This window comes from Colletes gigas, unplaced genomic scaffold (assembly GCF_013123115.1).
Source record: "Colletes gigas isolate AHSC1104 unplaced genomic scaffold, ASM1312311v1 Colletes_gigas_Sc00018, whole genome shotgun sequence".
In the NCBI taxonomy this organism is placed as follows: Eukaryota; Metazoa; Arthropoda; class Insecta; order Hymenoptera; family Colletidae; genus Colletes; species Colletes gigas.
Window position 1 is genome coordinate 2,686,708 of NW_025106647.1, and position 18,123 is coordinate 2,704,830.

The window sequence follows — 18,123 nt, forward strand, 5'->3', positions numbered from 1 at the left end:
CAAAATTAAAAGAAAATGTGCGTAGCGATTGGCAGAAAGTCAATTCGAACGGAATTAATTTCCAATTGACATTGTACAATATTGGAAACTCGTGTAACTGTCGCAAATGGGCGAAATGCATCGGGTTGAATCGATTCGCATAGCATGAAATAGCAATTACCAAATTACCTTTGGGTGCAGTAAGTAGCGCACTGTGAACACATTCTATCCTATTCTCGATGCAAAAGTATCATTTGCGTAAGCGAGCGTTGCGCAACTTTCCTTTTCACGCTTCTTTCCCGCTGTGTTTCGACAATGGGCTACGCGAACTGCGGTTTTCACTCGCAATGAAACGATCGATTTTAGAAAACTACGAGATTTCGTAACAACAGCGAGAGAAATACATAACATCGATGATGTTGTACTAGGAGTCAGACTGTCTCCTGTGGTTTGTAAGTAACCATTTTGGCCAAGGGATCCGAGGGATCGAAGAACGGCATGCTGGTCAAATCCTCACGTACTCCAACCGACTAATCCAATTCGAAAGCTGTCCAACAATCTCCTTCTATCTACTGTAAACGAATAGAAAGCTGTAGTTCGTGTCGAGGGAAATGGCTACCTTAGGGAGTTTGGTTCCAGTAAACATTCGTACTTAGGATTCGATTCAACTTTACCTTTTAATCGGCGTAAATTTCTAATTAAAGACCCGGGACACCGTCACGGAAAATACTGTCTTTATATTTGAAAAATAATCACGTTTCGTCCTTTGGTACTAGGGTTGTGCTAATTCAAGTATATTGCATTTCAAATATGCAATTCAATTGCACTGTATTTCAATTACGCAATTCAATTGCATTGTAGTTCAATTATGCAATTGGATTGCTTTGTAATCGACTTAAATAATTCAAACTATTCAATTAATTTAACTCCCGATTATTTTAATGATTAGTATAATTGAGGTAATCTAATTAAAATACAATGTAATTGAATTGCAAGCTCACAACGTTGAAGGATTGAGATTAATTTATTTATATTTTTATCTTACGAATGGTACGCTTTCGGAGTAGTTCTATATACCGCTACTATTTTCTGTTTCTTATATTTTATTTAAAAATTAATTAGCGTCTTCATTTGTGAATTTTACTTGTATTTAAAATTAAAAATTCCATTTAAAATTTACTTATATTGAGAAGGAAGAGAATGTATGTAATTACCAGGATTCGAACTCCGATCAACGTGATAAGACTTTTTTACGTTACCATCGCCCCAAAGTCCTACTTGATAGATGAAGAATTGAATTTGTATATTTACAGAATATTTTAATCATTGATATCTCAAATGTTTTCGAGTATCTGTCCCTATAATGCTATATATTTATGAGCATAAGAACCAGATCTACAAGTGTGTAAAGTTACAATAAAATACTTTGTTAGTAAACCAGATTCCTGAACTTTAAAAAAAGTATTTGTCCATAATATTTTATGTGAGAAATTCCAATAATAACTGTAATGGTAATGGTGTCGGTAACCATGTTTCAAACTACTTACTGTAACTGAACTTAATAGGCAGTATCACGCACGATTTATCACGCGCATTCCCATCGAAGTTGTGTCACGCGAAACTTTCGCGCGAATTAATTTTGACGAATTATAGTACCTCGAAGTGTCTCGAACTCGTTCCCTGCACCCTGCAATTTACAGATATGTCGCTCGTAACGGGTTCGTTCCCAAGGTTATTCTCTAATTTCGCATTGACCCTAATCTATCGCATACATTTAACTGTAATTTCGATCGCGATTACGTTTCTCGAGAGTCTAAAAATATATTAAAGGCTTCTGAGTCTTGTTGCGAGAATTACTGTTGAGAAATTGGCATTGTAGAATAATTTATTCACTTTTGTCCAGAGTACCGTTACGAAACATTAATTGGTAATGAAAGTGTAATAAATGATCGTGTCATCGTTGTTGATAAAAATTTGTTTTGAAAAATTGTTCCGCCTGACATGGATAATTACAGTTATGCGTGGAAGTGGAATAGGTCGACTTGTGATCAGGCGTGACAGAGTATGTGCTATTAAGCGTCTACTTTGCGCGAAAAAATTTAATAACAAACGTGCATAGATTTTTTTATCGATTTCTATAAGTTCTAGTTTGTCCTTATCATTTTTTTCTTATATAAAAATAACATAACAAGAAATACATGTATCTATAAAAAAGTCTGAATTAAAATTAAAATGTCTCCTGAACTAATGATTTCTTGACATAAATAGTTTAGTACATTTTTGTCAAGAATTTCAAGGTGCATCAACTGAAACAATACAAAATATATGATTTTATTTAAAAAACGTTAATGATCTTCAATTATCAGAATGTGCCTCTTTCACCCTGTACGTGGGAACTGCTTCCATCTTCTCTTCGAAGTACAATTCATTTTTAGAAAGGACATACAAAACGTCTGAATCCCAATTTATTTTCAATAAAAACAAAAACTTGTTATACGTAGAAAGATAATTGTAAAAGAGTACAGATTATAAATAAAATGAATGTTTAAGTATTCTCTTACAATGCTGGAAGAAGCAAACAACAGTATCAGCTATTACAATGGACAGTGTCTTTCCAGAAATAAATACATCTGTAGAATTAATGACAATTAAGTTTGAAACGGGAAATTTTGATTAAATAAAGTTGGTGAAGGTACTATAGCGTCCGTTCTGTCATTATGTCCACGTTGACTTATGCTTGAGACGAAGGAGAACTAGAATTCTGAATTGTAACTTAAGATTTAGGATGAGAAATTGCTATTCCCGCGATGGGAACTCTCGAGGGCCTCATTTATTCTTCCGCGCTGTTGATAAGAATCACCGCCAAACATTCTTGCGAAAATTCATTTTTTACCGCGGGCTGTTCGTCGTTCGGGGATTAATTATAACAGCCCCCGAGCGGACAAAATACTTGGACCTTCGTTATTCGCGAATCCGAGCTCATTCAATGAAATCTTTTCAAACTGCGCTTCTTCTATTTTGCTTTGTTTCCATTTTACCTTCTAGAGTATCGTGCATTCTATGCATATTCATTTTTATTTTGAAATTCGCTGAAATTCTCTTGCTAGAAATCTCTTTCTAATTAATTCGAACACGTTGTTGCAGGATTCCATTGTCACTATCCCGTTTCTTCAATTAATTCCATACTAACTTGGATTATTTATTTGAAATTACATTGATTGAGAAATTCGAAAAATAACAAATGTAATTAATAATAATCAGCTTTCTAATTTGCTCGAGATTTTTGAAATTATAAATACACTTCTTTTACTTCAAAAATTTGATTATAAATAAATAAATGTCTAAAAAAAGAAAATATTAAGTACCTAATATTTATAATACCCACACAATATAAATTTCGTTCTTGGAACAGAATAAATTGTCTATAGGAAAGAGTTAGAAAATAATAAATTTTTACACTATGTATTAATATTCAATTTACAATATAGTTTCCATTTATTCTAACAACTTCTTTCCATCTTGATGACGAGAAAAAAATTTTTCTATGTACATATATAAAATAATTGCATCCTAAATCTAATATACTAGTCTGAAAACGTGGCCCACTTTGTTCGAGAAAATTTAGAAACTCCCTAAACTATTATCCTGGGTCAACATATCTATAATACAGTGAATATTTAAAGCAGCCTGATGAACTAGTGGATTGCTAAGATCGATAAACTGTGTCCTGCATCGTAGAATTCTGAAACCGACACATTAATGTTGACAAATTACTTGGTCATAATCGTAATTTAATTGTTCGAGCGGAATTTATGAAATATTGTGGCCAAAGTTTTGTGGCAGCTTCAGGAAAAGTGACATTGATTGTCAACAGTGGTGACTGTATAGAAATATAAATGAATATAAATTCGAATAATTACATTCTCTTGACAAAATTCATTTTTTCCAACCAAGTCAAATATTTGATTATCCCAGTAGCTTGAATGTTTGATCAAACTTGAGAAATCTGTTCATTTGCTTCATATTCAAATTAAAACAAAATTCATTTATCCAAACCAAGTCAAATATTTGATTATCTAAATAGATTGAGATTCTAATGAAAAAAGACGTTTTAAACAGCTGTTAGAGAGATTTTCTGACCATCAAACGTAGCTTGAATGTTTTACCAAACTTGAGAAAAAATAATCTGTTAATTTACTTCATATTCAAATTAAAAGAAAATTCATTTCTTCAAACCAAGTTAAATATTTGATTATCCAAGTAGGTTGAGGATTTGATGAAACTTGAGAAAATTTAATCTGTTCATTTGTTTCATATTCACATTAAAACAAAACTCATTTCTTCAAAGTAAGTCAAATATTTGATTATCCAAATAGGTTGAGATTCTAATGAAAAAAGACGTTTTTAACAACTGTTAGACTATACTTTGAAGAATTTTGTGACCATCAAACGTTTCCAACGTCATTCATCTGAGCAGAATTCACGTCGAGCGAAATTTCAGCGGCCGGGTATCAAATTGGACCACCGATCTAAACAAACCAAGACGCTGAAAAGTATTTTGTGGGTACTTTGTCGCGAGATTTCCACGAACCAGGCCGCGTGCTCGTAAATTGGCACGGCTGCACCCCGGAATCGCATTCACTTTTACCCCGGGCCTTCGCGTTTAAGTTCATGTTTTCGCGTATCATGCATACCCGCTGGCTGGCCCTGTAATCTCTTGGCACTGGCCGAACCTGGATTCTCTGCGTTCGTTGTGACGTAACTATAATTTAGATACGTTCCGTTGGCACACCCGTTGACAGTCGTACGCTTGGTCAGATGCCAAACGTTCCCCTCTCCACGTACGGGGCAAAAGGTTGGTCCAAGCTCGCCCATTTTCCACGCCTCGGTTAACTTCACCAAATACCTTAGTGTAATGGTCAGCCTAGGGATATCTTTTCGCTACGGGTTTTCCTGTTTTTTTTTATCTTTCTTTTATTTTTTTACCCTGCTTTTTTCGCTCGACGTCCCCCGCCGCGTTTAATTCTCACGCGTGATCTACGATCTTGCGAGGGGTGCACCGTTTAAACGCGTGTTGGGTTGGAAAAGAAAATGGCCACCACGATTCCCACGCGTTGGGTGGTAAATTATGAAGGATTTCTAAGCTCCTGAAAACGTAAAATACCCAGAATGGACCATTATTATTCGAATAATAAAACAATCTTTTTTATATGACAGGCTTAATGGTACATAAAATTTGTTGGTACATAAAATTAAATAAATCGATTATTTTTTCATTTTCTAAACATATGGGTGCCCAAAACGGTCTAGACCAAACTTATACTACGTGTTATTGAGATCGGATAGATAAAAAAAATTCGTATTAACTTAAATGCTTTATTGAAAATTTAAAAAAGTATAACAGAAACAGAAGATTAATCTTGAAAATGTATTCAAAATGGATTTACTATTATTTTCAATACAGATGGAATATTTAAAAGAGTTCAACAATCGTTAATTCGAGGAAGCCTACATTTTTTATAACAAATTTTAATATAAATTTGATGCAACGATATAACGTAGACAATACGTCAATATAGGCGATAACATAGTACCAGTAAATGTAAGCACGAGGAACACTGAAGTTATCATCTCTCGTCTCCTAGGAACTCAATGTTATGATTTACTATACATATCTAACATGTATGGAAATGTATAATGTGTACATCGTTACGTAAGTGCTTTTTTTCTACTTAAACAAAGCAACAAAGATCGTTAACATAAAATTATTTTGCATTATTTTGACGTATTTGAAAAGTAGATACAGGGGCTGTTTGGAGCACCAAAACGATTTGGACTACTTACGTTCTAAAGTAGAACAAGTCGAAATTTGGTCAGACAAGAAACATGCACGTAGCGCGCGGCACAGATTATATAGAAGCTGGACATGTTTCTGAAGAAAACAAATTGGAGAGATTTTCAGTCTGTTACGTACCACGCAATACATAATGTGTATTACATAAACGCACACTAAATATGCATAGTATATTTTTTTTGCAAAATTATTCCTAAATATTTTTCGTCATTCAATACTTTTAAGGAACCACAGGTAGTAATTCAATTGTTGTATAAACTTATCGTAACTTAATGTTACACCAGAAATAAATACAATAAATAAAAAATATATTCCAATATGTATGTATATATGTGAATATTAATAATTATAATGGTATTTATTGACTTATGACTAATCTAAAAATCTAACAATAAGTGTAAATTAACACGTTTTAGATTATGAATTAATCGGAGTTGTTGTAAACATATATACAATTGTTTACATAAAATATATATGTTACAGTAAAGTATTTGTATTGCTCTCGGTTGCAACGTTTTTCTAATGATTCAGTATGTTGTATTGCCAAATTATTTTTAATATTTTTTGACAAATGTTATTAATTGTCAAGAAAAATTAAAATTAGTACACTTTCAAAAATAAACTGTTTTCTATTAAAATATACTTCTGAAATTTAAATATATTACAATGAACAGCAGGTTTGAAGACGTAAAGTGTTTATGGTTTATTTGGTGTCTCATTTGCTTGTTGTATGATTTATTAGCACGACAGTTATTTTTTGTAGTAAGGTGAGAAAAATATAAAGTACGGGAAGGTAATTATGAATATAAAATGTCGAAAGTTTGTATCATTTCAGAAGTGAAGCGATAAAGATGAAATTTACATGAAAGATGAAGATCGAGCACGATAACAATACGTCAATCGTTGACAATAATATACAATCGATCTTCGATGAAGGCATTTATCTTGAAAGTACAAAATAACGGTAAAACAAAAAGAATGATGATGTTACTAAATAAATTTAGTTAGGTAACAAAACAGTAGTTATGATCGTAAAATTAGAAAATTAAATAGCTTCTAAATTATAAAAATTACTGTTCATTTTGCCTTCTATGTTACGGTCAATTTCTAACAACAAACACTATTGTATACGAAAAATACATTTGTATATGAAGTGGTATTGTATATGTTACAGTGATTTGCACGATTCGACGTGAAAGGATTCTTCTAGAATAGATTACCGTAGAATCCGCTCGTAAAAATGCCAGCTGCTTTTTTTTGGCACACACCTATTGAAATCGTTACAGAGCTCTAGATATTCATTTGAATTTAATGCCCCGTTTGATCGATCGTCTTAGACGTAGGAAGAGGAAAATGACGCAACGAAATCAACAGTCCATCTAGTCGGCGTTAAAGCTACTCGGACAATAAAGCATTGATTTATCGCGAACATCAATTCCAATTTGATGATGTATTCGTTAACTGGTGCCAACCTTTTTCACGATTCGGTGTCTGTTTACAAGTATCGAGTCAAGACCTACGATCTAGTTGAAAATGGGAAACATAATGGACAGATCAAGAGAAAATTGATTTTGTCAAACCAAGTCAAATATTTGAGTATCCAAGTAGCTTGAATTTTTTATAAAACTTGAGAAAATTTAATCTATTCATTTGCTTCATATTCAAATTAAGACAAAATTTATTTTTTCAAACCATATCAAATATTTAATTATTTATGTAGAATGTTTGATCAAATTTGAGGAAATTTAATCTGTTCATTTGCTTCATATCCAAACCAAAACAAAACTCATTTCTTCTAACCAAGTCAAATGTTTAATTATCTAATTAGTTTGAATATTTGATGAAACTTGAGCAAATTCAATGTGTTCAAATGTTTGACTATGAGAATGATTATAATGTAACAATTAGAAACTTAAATGTTAGTTATAAGAGTTATATTAGGTAATAAGGTTTTTATCCTTTCATTCCTTCATGCAAACTATAGAAAACTATTCAAATATCAAACCTCCCCAAGTTAATTAAATGTATAGGTGTTTTTTTTTTAATTTCTAGAACCATCATGATTATTCTTGTCTTTATCTAAACCTATCGAAATGTTATCCAAGCAAAGTTTATTCTTCAAATACAATACTATAAATAAGTAAGAATACACAATCAAGTTTGTTAGAGTAATCAAGTTTGCTCAAACAATCAAACACTTGATTTGATTTAAAATTTTAAGCTTGACTTGGCATAAATTTTCAAATAAATGAGGGTTACAATAAATTCAAAGCAAAGGACCGCGCACAGATCTTATGGAAAATGGCCCCCGGTCAAATTAGCTGAACTTTTGATATGATGTAGTTCATGATATCTTAATGAAAAGTTCCAATGGACCCAAGCTCGTAAATTCAACAATTTCCGAGATACGGGGGATCAAAAGTCAATAATAGTGCGCCTTATTCTACACTACCACTGTAGGCTCCCACAAGGTTCATGGAGCCGTTTTATTTAGTAAATAGAAAGTTCAATACTATTTACTAATACTTGAATTTATTTACAATATGTACATATGTGGTAACAGTTTTTCAATGTTCTTGGTTCAATTTTAATCCTTAGTTCGATTCTAATTTGCAACGGTTCTTGAGGTATTCTGACTGTTCTGAAATGTTCTAATTGAAGAGTCCTATGCCCCGCGAATATATACGGATTCCCAAATAGGTGGAGACATTGTGTATCCAATCAAGCCCCTGTCCATCCCTCGTGGGCCAGTCCTCAGATATTCGAAATCCCGCCCACTAAGGGTGGTACAGGGGTGGATGTCCGCGATCCCAAGGGGCAGGTATGGTCCCAAAGTACGGTGCTTAACGGCTTAATAGTACGGCAATTTATATTGTACCCTAAGGTACTTGCCAAATTGCTAATCAAGTAATTTAACTAATGTTAACTAAATAAGGGGTCCGCTACTAACAAGGAACCATCGCGAACGGTCCGGCTTCGATTTTGATAAAACTTTGTACACTTATAAAGCAGCCAAAAATAATCGACACGTATTTTTTTTTAGCTGCGGTAACTCGAGTTTAAGGGGTGAAACCACCCCTTGAAGTTTTGGCTCGAAACGGCTATCTCGAAAACGGAAAGACATACAAAAAAATTGTTAATGGGCGAGGTTGATGGTTTCTTATGTACAATAACATGGTGTTAAAAAATTTAAAAAAATACAATTTGTTTATAACAAAAAAAAATTGATTAACTTAATTTTTCATTTTATTGAAATTTTCATAATGACAAAAAATGACGAGCATTTTATTCCAAATCCATTGGTATGCGATTTTTTAAAATTGCCTCCTACAGTTTTGCAGATTTTTATGATTTACATCTTGCGCGCACATCCATTATGGTAGTAGCCGTTCTAACTTTGATTTTAATGAAGCACTGTAGGCTTGCACTATTTCTAGAGGACAAAATCGGGAAAAATACAAGAATACCAATTTGTTGATGGAGGCTTCGTTAAGAAATTATTAACGTTTAAAGTTCCTCCCATACTGAATTTTTTTCTCCGAAATGCCCAAGATCTCGGGGGAATGTGTAATGGCCAAAAATGATTGTAATCGACCCCTGCAACCGAAAATAATTTTTTCAGAATGGTTTGAAATCTTTTAATTTTGTTGAAAAATTTCACACATTCTCGAATTTTTTTCTCAAAAGTGCGTAGGATTTCGGGGGTATATATATTGACCAAAAATGATTGAAATTGACTCCCGCAACTGAAAATAATTTTTGTAGAACGACTTGAAATTTTTTTTTTCGCTGAAAAATATAGGCACTCGCCCTGTCGATTTTTCTTAAAAATTCGTTTATCATTTTTAATAATTTTGTTTGACGCCCTACAAAAAAGTTGGCCAATACTTTTTTGTAGGTACCTATGAGCTCTACTTCAGAAAAAAGTTTCATTGAAATATATTCACTATTGTAGGAATTATGGCTGTTTGAAGATTGGACCATTTTTATGGGGTTTTTCTCATTTTGCGGGGTCAAGGATCAACTTTTTGCATATTTTTGGAACTTCCACATATTCTTCACCAAAATACGCATTGTTTGCCTTTTGAAACATTAATATCCTCCAATCCGTTCAGGAGTTATGACATTTTAAAGATCCGCATGAAATTTTCGGACAACATTTCTGGCCATAAATTACATTTTCGATTAGGAATTTTATTCTCGAAAATGCGTAGGATTTCGTGGGTATATGTATTGACCAAAAATGACTGTAATTGGCCCCCGCAACCGAAAATAATTTTTTCCTGGAGGATTTGAAATTTTTTAATTTAATTTTTTAATAACTTTTTAACGAAGGCTCAATCAACAAATTGATATTCTTGATTTTCGTCTTATTTTGGCCTCTAGAATCTCCCATTAAAATTTTTCCCAAGGGTGGCCGAACTTTTCCAAATCCATTGGTATGTAATATTTTAAAATTGCCTCTTACAGTTTTGCAGATTTTCATGATTTACATCTTGCGCGCACATCCATTATGGTAGTAGCCGTTCTAACTTTGATTTTAATGAAGCATTGTAGGCTTGCACTAAATTATACAGTAATAAGTAGCGAGTAATAATAACAGTAACAAGTTTCTTTACAGCAATGAAAAGATTTTTTTTTATGCCCACCTATGACATTGTGGCAAAGGGGGAGCGATTTATAAATTATAAATACATGCAGTGTGCATACCAAGAGATAAAGATACACTTATTATTCTCATGATGTACTTGCTTTAAAATACAAATTGAATAAATAAATATTGTCATTTCTGCGGCTCGTCTATCATGCAGTTTACGCACGTTATCTAAATCTTCACTGTTGTGAAAGCATTCTGTGTAATTTGTATAATAAAAATTTTTCCGTCTAAATTTTTCAGCGAAAAAAAAAAATTTCAAATCGTTCTAAAAAAATTATTTTCAGTTGCGGGAGTCAATTTCAATCATTTTTGGTCAATATATATACCACCGAAATCCTACGCACTTTTGAGAAAAAAATTCGAGAATGTGTGAAATTTTTCAACAAAATTAAAAAATTTCAAACCATTCTGAAAAAATTATTTTCGGTTGCAGGGGTCGATTACAATCATTTTTGGTCATTACACATTCCCCCGAAATCTTGGGCATTTCGGAGAAAAAAATTCAGTATGGGCGGAACTTTAAACGTTAATAATTTCTTAACGAAGCCTCCATCAACAAATTGGTATTCATGTATTTTTCCCGATTTTGTCCTCTAGAAGTAGTGCAAGCCTACAGTGCTTCATTAAAATCAAAGTTAAAACGGCTACTACCATAATGGATGTGCGCGCAAGATGTAAATCATAAAAATCTGCAAAACTGTAGGAGGCAATTTTAAAAAATCGCATACCAATGGATTTGGAATAAAATGCTCGTCATTTTTTGTCATTATGAAAATTTCAATAAAATGAAAAATTAAGTTAATCAATTTTTTTTTGTTATAAACAAATTGTATTTTTTTAAATTTTTTAACACCATGTTATTGTACATAAGAAACCATTAACCTCGCCTATTAACAATTTTTTTGTATCTCTTTCCGTTTTCGAGATAGCCGTATCGAGCCAAAACTTCAAGGGGTGGTTTCACCCCTTAAACTCGAGTTACCGCAGCTAAAAAAAAATACGTGTCGATTATTTTTGTCTGCTTTATAAGTGTACAAAGTTTCATCAAAATCGAAGCCGGACCGTTCGCGATGATTCCTTGTAAGTGTTGGAATCCCCAACAACCACGTTTGAACATATTGAGTGTTGTGACCCTGTGGGCCCTTAAATATTACCCTTTGACCCCCCGGCCCTCTGACTCCCATTCAGGAGCCAAAATAAAAAAACAGCAAAAAGGTAAAAAATGGTTCTCCTTTTCATTGTACAAACATGAAGCACCGTCGACATTAGCATTACCCAGTGTACACCACGAGGAGGTTGCTCAATCGGATTTTGCACACCATGTGGCCCTGAAAAGGGCCGTTTTTATAGTTCTCTCTATTTGTTCATAACAATCTCAACATTCATATTGTCTTGATGCCCTCTATTAGCGCAGATTGGCACTTCGTGGGTAGATAACAGCCTTAGAAGACTAAAAGTTTATTCACGATTTCGGAATCGTACCAAACATCAAGTTCTTATTTCTCACATTCCAAAAAGTGAACTGGCACTAGAAGGGGAAGTAATAAATGGTTACTACTGTATCTGTCAATCCGGTGCCAAAGCATTGGGTATATGAGCACATATTGCAAGTATTTTAAGGTTTTTAGGATTTGCTCGTCATCAAAGGCATGCCAAATATTCGGATGGCAATCTTCTAAATACGACCACAGATGCCGCTAATACTGACCATCAAGACAATATGAGTGTTGAGATTCTTATGATCGAATAGAGAGAACTATAAAAACGGTCCTCTTCAGGGCCCCATGGTGTGCAAAATCCGATCGAGCAACCTCGTCGAGTTGCACACTGGATAATGCTAATGTCGACAGTGCTTCATGTTTGTACAATAAAAAAGAGAACCATTTTTTACCTTTTTGGTGTTTTTTTATTTTGGCTCCTGAATGGGAGTCAAAGGGCCAGGGGTTCAAAGGGTAATATTTAAGGGCCCACAGGGTCACAACAGTGCTTCTTACACTCAAATATGCTCAAACATGGTAGTCTAGAATAAGGCGCATTATTATTGACTTTTGATCCCCCGTATCTCGGAAACTGTTGAATTTACGAGCTTGGGCCCATTGGAACTTTTCATCAAGACATCATGAACTACATCATATCAAAAGTTCAACTAATTTGACCGGGGGCCATTTTCCATAAGATCTGTGCGGAGTCCTTTCCTGAAGGGAGTGACATTGCTTCGTAATCGAAACATCGGTTAAATAAATTATCGTCATTTTAAAGAAAAAGTATAGTAGTTTATCTTGCACATTAATTAGAGGAACAAAAGAAACATTTAGTTCTACGAATCTGTTCTGAAATACGATTTTTGAGTATTATAAAACTTAAAGTTTGTTGCTATTCTTTCGACCTTCAGGCGTCATTATAAATTTCCGCTTTCACCTTTGTAATATTCACGTGTCTTTGACTACGTGTCCTGTGAGCTGGTTTAAAGAAAAGGTGACGATAAATTGTCCCACTTTGGACTTATTTGTCGCAAAGAAGAACTCTGAAATTGAGGTCGCCTCCGGGCAGAGGAAGAAATGCTTCAAAAGAAATGCAATAAAAATTTACACTTTCCCCGGCGTTCACGCGTTATTCCCATCCCAGGTTTTAATTCCATCGAAGAATAATTTCGCAATGATAAAAACGACACGCAGAATAACTGAAAATGTTTCGCGAGATGTTCACTGAGTGTAATTAGAAAGTTAACAAACTATGTCTCAGCTTGTTACAGGTTGAAAGACCTGGGAACACCTGTCATCGTCTATAATTCTTGTTTTGTAATTTGTATTTTCTACAAGTACACGTGACTAGTCTTACATTTAACGCTCGAACGGTGTAAAATTCACTGAAATCATCAAAAATTACTTTATTAATAGAAAACCAACTCTAGTGAAGGGATAGAAAGAAATATTTATTGGTACTTGGATTTTGTAATTTTGTAAATTTTCTTGTATCTATTCGATATTCGTAAAAATTTTTCAAAATTTTTCAAAATACTGTTAAAGGAGAAACGTTTTATATCACAAAATCAAATAAATTCTATCTGTAAACTTCTCTACTAAAAAAAAATATATTGAAATTTTAGTTTGCTCGTGTATGTACCCTAGAAATTGATAAAAACTGACAATGTTTATTTATTTACAGGAAAAATTCTCTAGTGTAGAAAAATATAAAGACGAATTCAATTAAAACTGAAATTAAAATTAAATTAAATTAAATGGAGTAAAAAAATGTTAATTCTATTAAAAAAACCTGACAGATAATATTTTCATCATAAACTCGTCTCGCAATTTTGAGTGAACGTGCTGTAAACTTCGTGATACAGCTTATGGTATAAAAGTTATCCTGAAACCTCGTGTCTCGCAGCACATATTCGCGAACCAGAAAATTTAATAACATTTTCCAATGTTGGACGATCGAATCTGATTCGTTATAAGAGTTTAAAGGGCAGACAGAACTATAACGCTGAAAGTAAGATTTTTAACTCGCTCAAGATCGACCCGATTATACGCAACGTGTGTAATTAACAATTTCTGCAATGACGCGAATTTTTCCACGCTTTTCCGTCATCTCGACGTTCGTTAACTGAAGATCTCCTTAAGAAGCTTAATTTCTTCTCACAAGCGACCCCTGACGTAATCTTGTTATATTCTAGAAAAGCTGAAAATGACACGGAATATTAGCAAAAAGAATTTTCTTCATAAAACTTTTTGTGATCTTATTTATTTATTTCAAATATTTATTTCTTAACTCACGTTCAAAAATATTACAAGACACTATCCATTTGTTAATTAACATAGAGTGAAACACTTTAAAATAACTAACAATCTTTAAAGGGCAGTTGTTCGGTTTTTAATAAAATATTGAAAATAAATTTTGCATAAATTGATACTTTGAGAACTACTGTTTTGTTTTGACTATATAGTAATCATAGTAATATCTTATTAACAATAATAATATAAATATTTAAATTTTATTTGTGACGATCAAATACATATAAAAAATTTAAATATTATACAACAGTTTTATTATAAAATTTTCAAAGTGATATTGACCACCGTAAAAATTCTGCAAATATACAACAGTAATGCGATGGTCTGTAAAATTACCATCTTCGAAAGAAGATTTTCATCCTGCGAAGAACGCGACTCAAGTAGGTCACAGTTTTCTATAGAATCCGAATATTTTGCCAAGAATGTAGTCAGAAAACCATAGTGAACATATGTAGCTGTAATGATTATTTTATTCATGATACGCTTCGTCATAAAAGACGCAGTGGCATGACGAAGCAAATTATGTTGATGAAAACTTTGCAAATTAGAGAATTAGGAATTTTAGAGGCCCTCTTATTATGTATAAAAATAACTCTTCTTTCCTTGTAGGGATAAATGACGAAAATTTTCAAAATGTAAATTTAAATTCCTTTCATATTTGTTAGTGAAACATTAAAAAATATTATAATATCCTAAAACACCTGCAAAGTACAATAGTTCAATTTTATTTATAATTCTTGGGTTATTAAAACATTAAATAGGGATTAAAATACTGCATCGAATGGTCTAATAAAAATTATAGAATTTTATTTGAAAAGAAGATGCAGTTGCAGTTTTTAGATGCATAATTTTTTGTCTCTCTAACCGTTTTAGAGATATAGCTTTTCCTAGTTGCATAATTCAATGTAACACCCTGTGCCTATAAATAAATACCTGTTGATTAATAAATACTCTTGAGAACCACAAAATAATTGAAAAAAAATCGAAAAAACTTACATACAGGGTGTTCGGCCACTCCTGGGAAAAATTTTAATAGGAGATTCTAAAGACCAAAACAAGACGAAAATCAAGAATACCAATTTGTTGATCAAGGCTTCGTTAAAAAGTTATTAACGTTTAAAATTCCGCCATCACGTCACTAAATAGAGTTCCTCATGCTGAGTGAGAACCACTATGACGCGCACGCAGCTGTATGCAGGTTGCCTATCTAGAGGCAAAAATTTAAATGTTAGTTACTTTTTAACGAAGCCTCAATCAACAAATTGGTATTCTTGATTTTCGTCTTATTTTGGCCTCTAGAATCTCCCATTAAAATTTTTCCCAGAGGTGATCGAACACCCTGTATAATATACTCTTTCTTGAAGTAGAAAAAAATCTCAACTCTCTGTGGTCCAACTTGACTCCCCCTTGTCCAATCCGCTATTAAAAATGCTATTTTAACAATGAATTTTATTCGAAAATAAAGGCCACTTGGTGTACTCTAAGTTAGGGCTGAATTAAAGCGCCCAAGCATCACGTGTCGTGACTATAGAAATTCAAGGTTTCGTTCAACACGTAATTACGCGGGGTTTAGATGTCACGTGCATTTCGCGTGTCCGATGCTATCGAGGCGTCTATGTTACGCAAAGCGTATCGGCGAGGGTGGTTTTAGCGATGCGCTCGAAAAGGGACCGAACGTCTCGAATACTTATCGTCTGATAAACTTCCTATTAATTGAGTCCAGGGCGATTCTTATGCAACCCTCTTGCCTCGCCTAATATGTCCTTGGCTCGATAACTCCGGCGCTAATTGGAGTCGAGATATTTCTCGCGTGAGCGCGAGCCCCTCGAAGAGTTCCGGTTTTACTCGCGAAGGCAAATTTCACAACGACAACCCCCACCCGTGCACTGTCCAACAACTCCCTCGAGCCACTGGGGGCTTTAATTATCTTCCCACTGATCTTCTCTTTCCCTCGTTTTCGTCTTAATTTAATGCTTTACGCAATTACGCGATACGCGTCCTAGCAAATACACTTTCCGCTACTTTCGAGAGGCTTCTCTCACTTTGACAATAGCGCTTCCGAACACGTACAGGTGATGGTAGTAGTGACAGTCCGTTCGAATTTCAGCTTTGGAAATGTGATTCATAGCTGAGAAAAGCTTTAGAAAGTCTTCAATTTTGTCTTTATAGATTTTAGGAGTATTAAGAATTTCGAAAAGTATTAGTTGTTATTAGATTATTGTATTATTATTAACTAATCTTGCCCCCACAATAATTGAGACTGCCTTTAAGAGCCACAGGAAGTTCCCTACAACTCAGTATACAGGGTGTTCGGCCACCTGTGGGAAAAATTTTAATGGGAGATCCTAGAGGCCAAAATAAGACGAAAATCAAGAATACCAATTTGGTGATTGAGGCTTTGTTAAAAAGTTATTAATGTTTAGAGTTTCGCCTGTAGAACAGCTGCGTGCGCGTGATACGTCAGTAAGTAGTTTCTCAAGCTGAGTGAGAACCGCTATCGCAAGCACGCAGCTGTTCTCAGATTGCCGTTCTACTGGCGGAACTTTAAACGTTAATAACTTTTTAACAAAGCCTCAATCAACAAATTGATATTCTTGATTTTCGTCTTATTTTGGACTCTAGAATCGTGCATTAAAATTTTCCCAGGGATTGCTGAACACCCCATATATACAAATCGATGGTGGGAGTTGTTGCCACACCTTCTATCGATAACATTAATATCGACCAAAGGTACGAGCTACTTTCCTCCGTTTCGTTCACGTAATATTTTTGCTTAATTTAATATACAGGGTGCCACGCAACTGGAACAGGCTATACCTTCTAAACGGTTGGGGATAAAAAAATATGTTATAAGTCAAAGTTAAATGGTATCAGACGATGCGTAATATGCAACTAATTTTATGCACTTTTGTGCATTGGTGCATCAGAAAAATGCAACTGCATCTTTTTTTAAAATAGAAACCTACATATTTGACTGCAACAGTCGATGTAGTTTCTTATGCTCTACATAAAAGTACTAACATACTTATGCCCTAAACTTATTCGTTAGGAAGTTATCGAAGATAAAAGTTCTCAGAATCCATTACAATGTTTCTGTTGCTGTACAATGTTTGTGCTGCCTTACAATGTTTCACGGCTGCTAATACCAGTCACTGTAAGATTACCTTCAGTAACTATTAACTACTCGTGTGCGATCGTTTGCTGTCCCAGTGTTTCGAAATTATGGCATTTACGAATAGTGAAGCAGTTGATATGTTCATTTTGTTTAACAAATGCAATCAAAATGGTACCGAGACCGTAAGACTGTATCGAGAAACGTATCCCAATCGGCAACAGCCCTCGCGTTCATATTTTTACAAACTGGAGTCCAATTTACGTCAATACGGGTCTTTCCACAAATCAAAACGTGACGTGCCCAAACCAGTTGTTAAAAATGAAGGTACACTCTGTTCCACAAGAGCGTATCGGTCATATTTTCTGCGAAAAAAGGAATGGTTTATAATTGAACGTATGACCTCGAAATATAAGCATTGTACTACAATGCATTTACTTAGTATGTTGTCCAGTCGCCATCATTATCGATTATAGCCCGGCACCGTTTAGGCATACTTTCAGCGAGATTTTCCGCCATTGTTTGGAGTAGAGACCTCCATATTTGGCGGATGTGACGTGTCAATTGTTTCACATTAAATACTCGCTTTTCTCTGAGCTTGACCTTCATTGCTGCCCACACGTTTTCGATGGGATTAGCGTCAGGCGACTGCGAAGGCCAATTCAGTGTCCTGATGCCATTTTCGTGTTTCCACTTCGTGCATGCACGACTTCGGTGAATAGGGTCA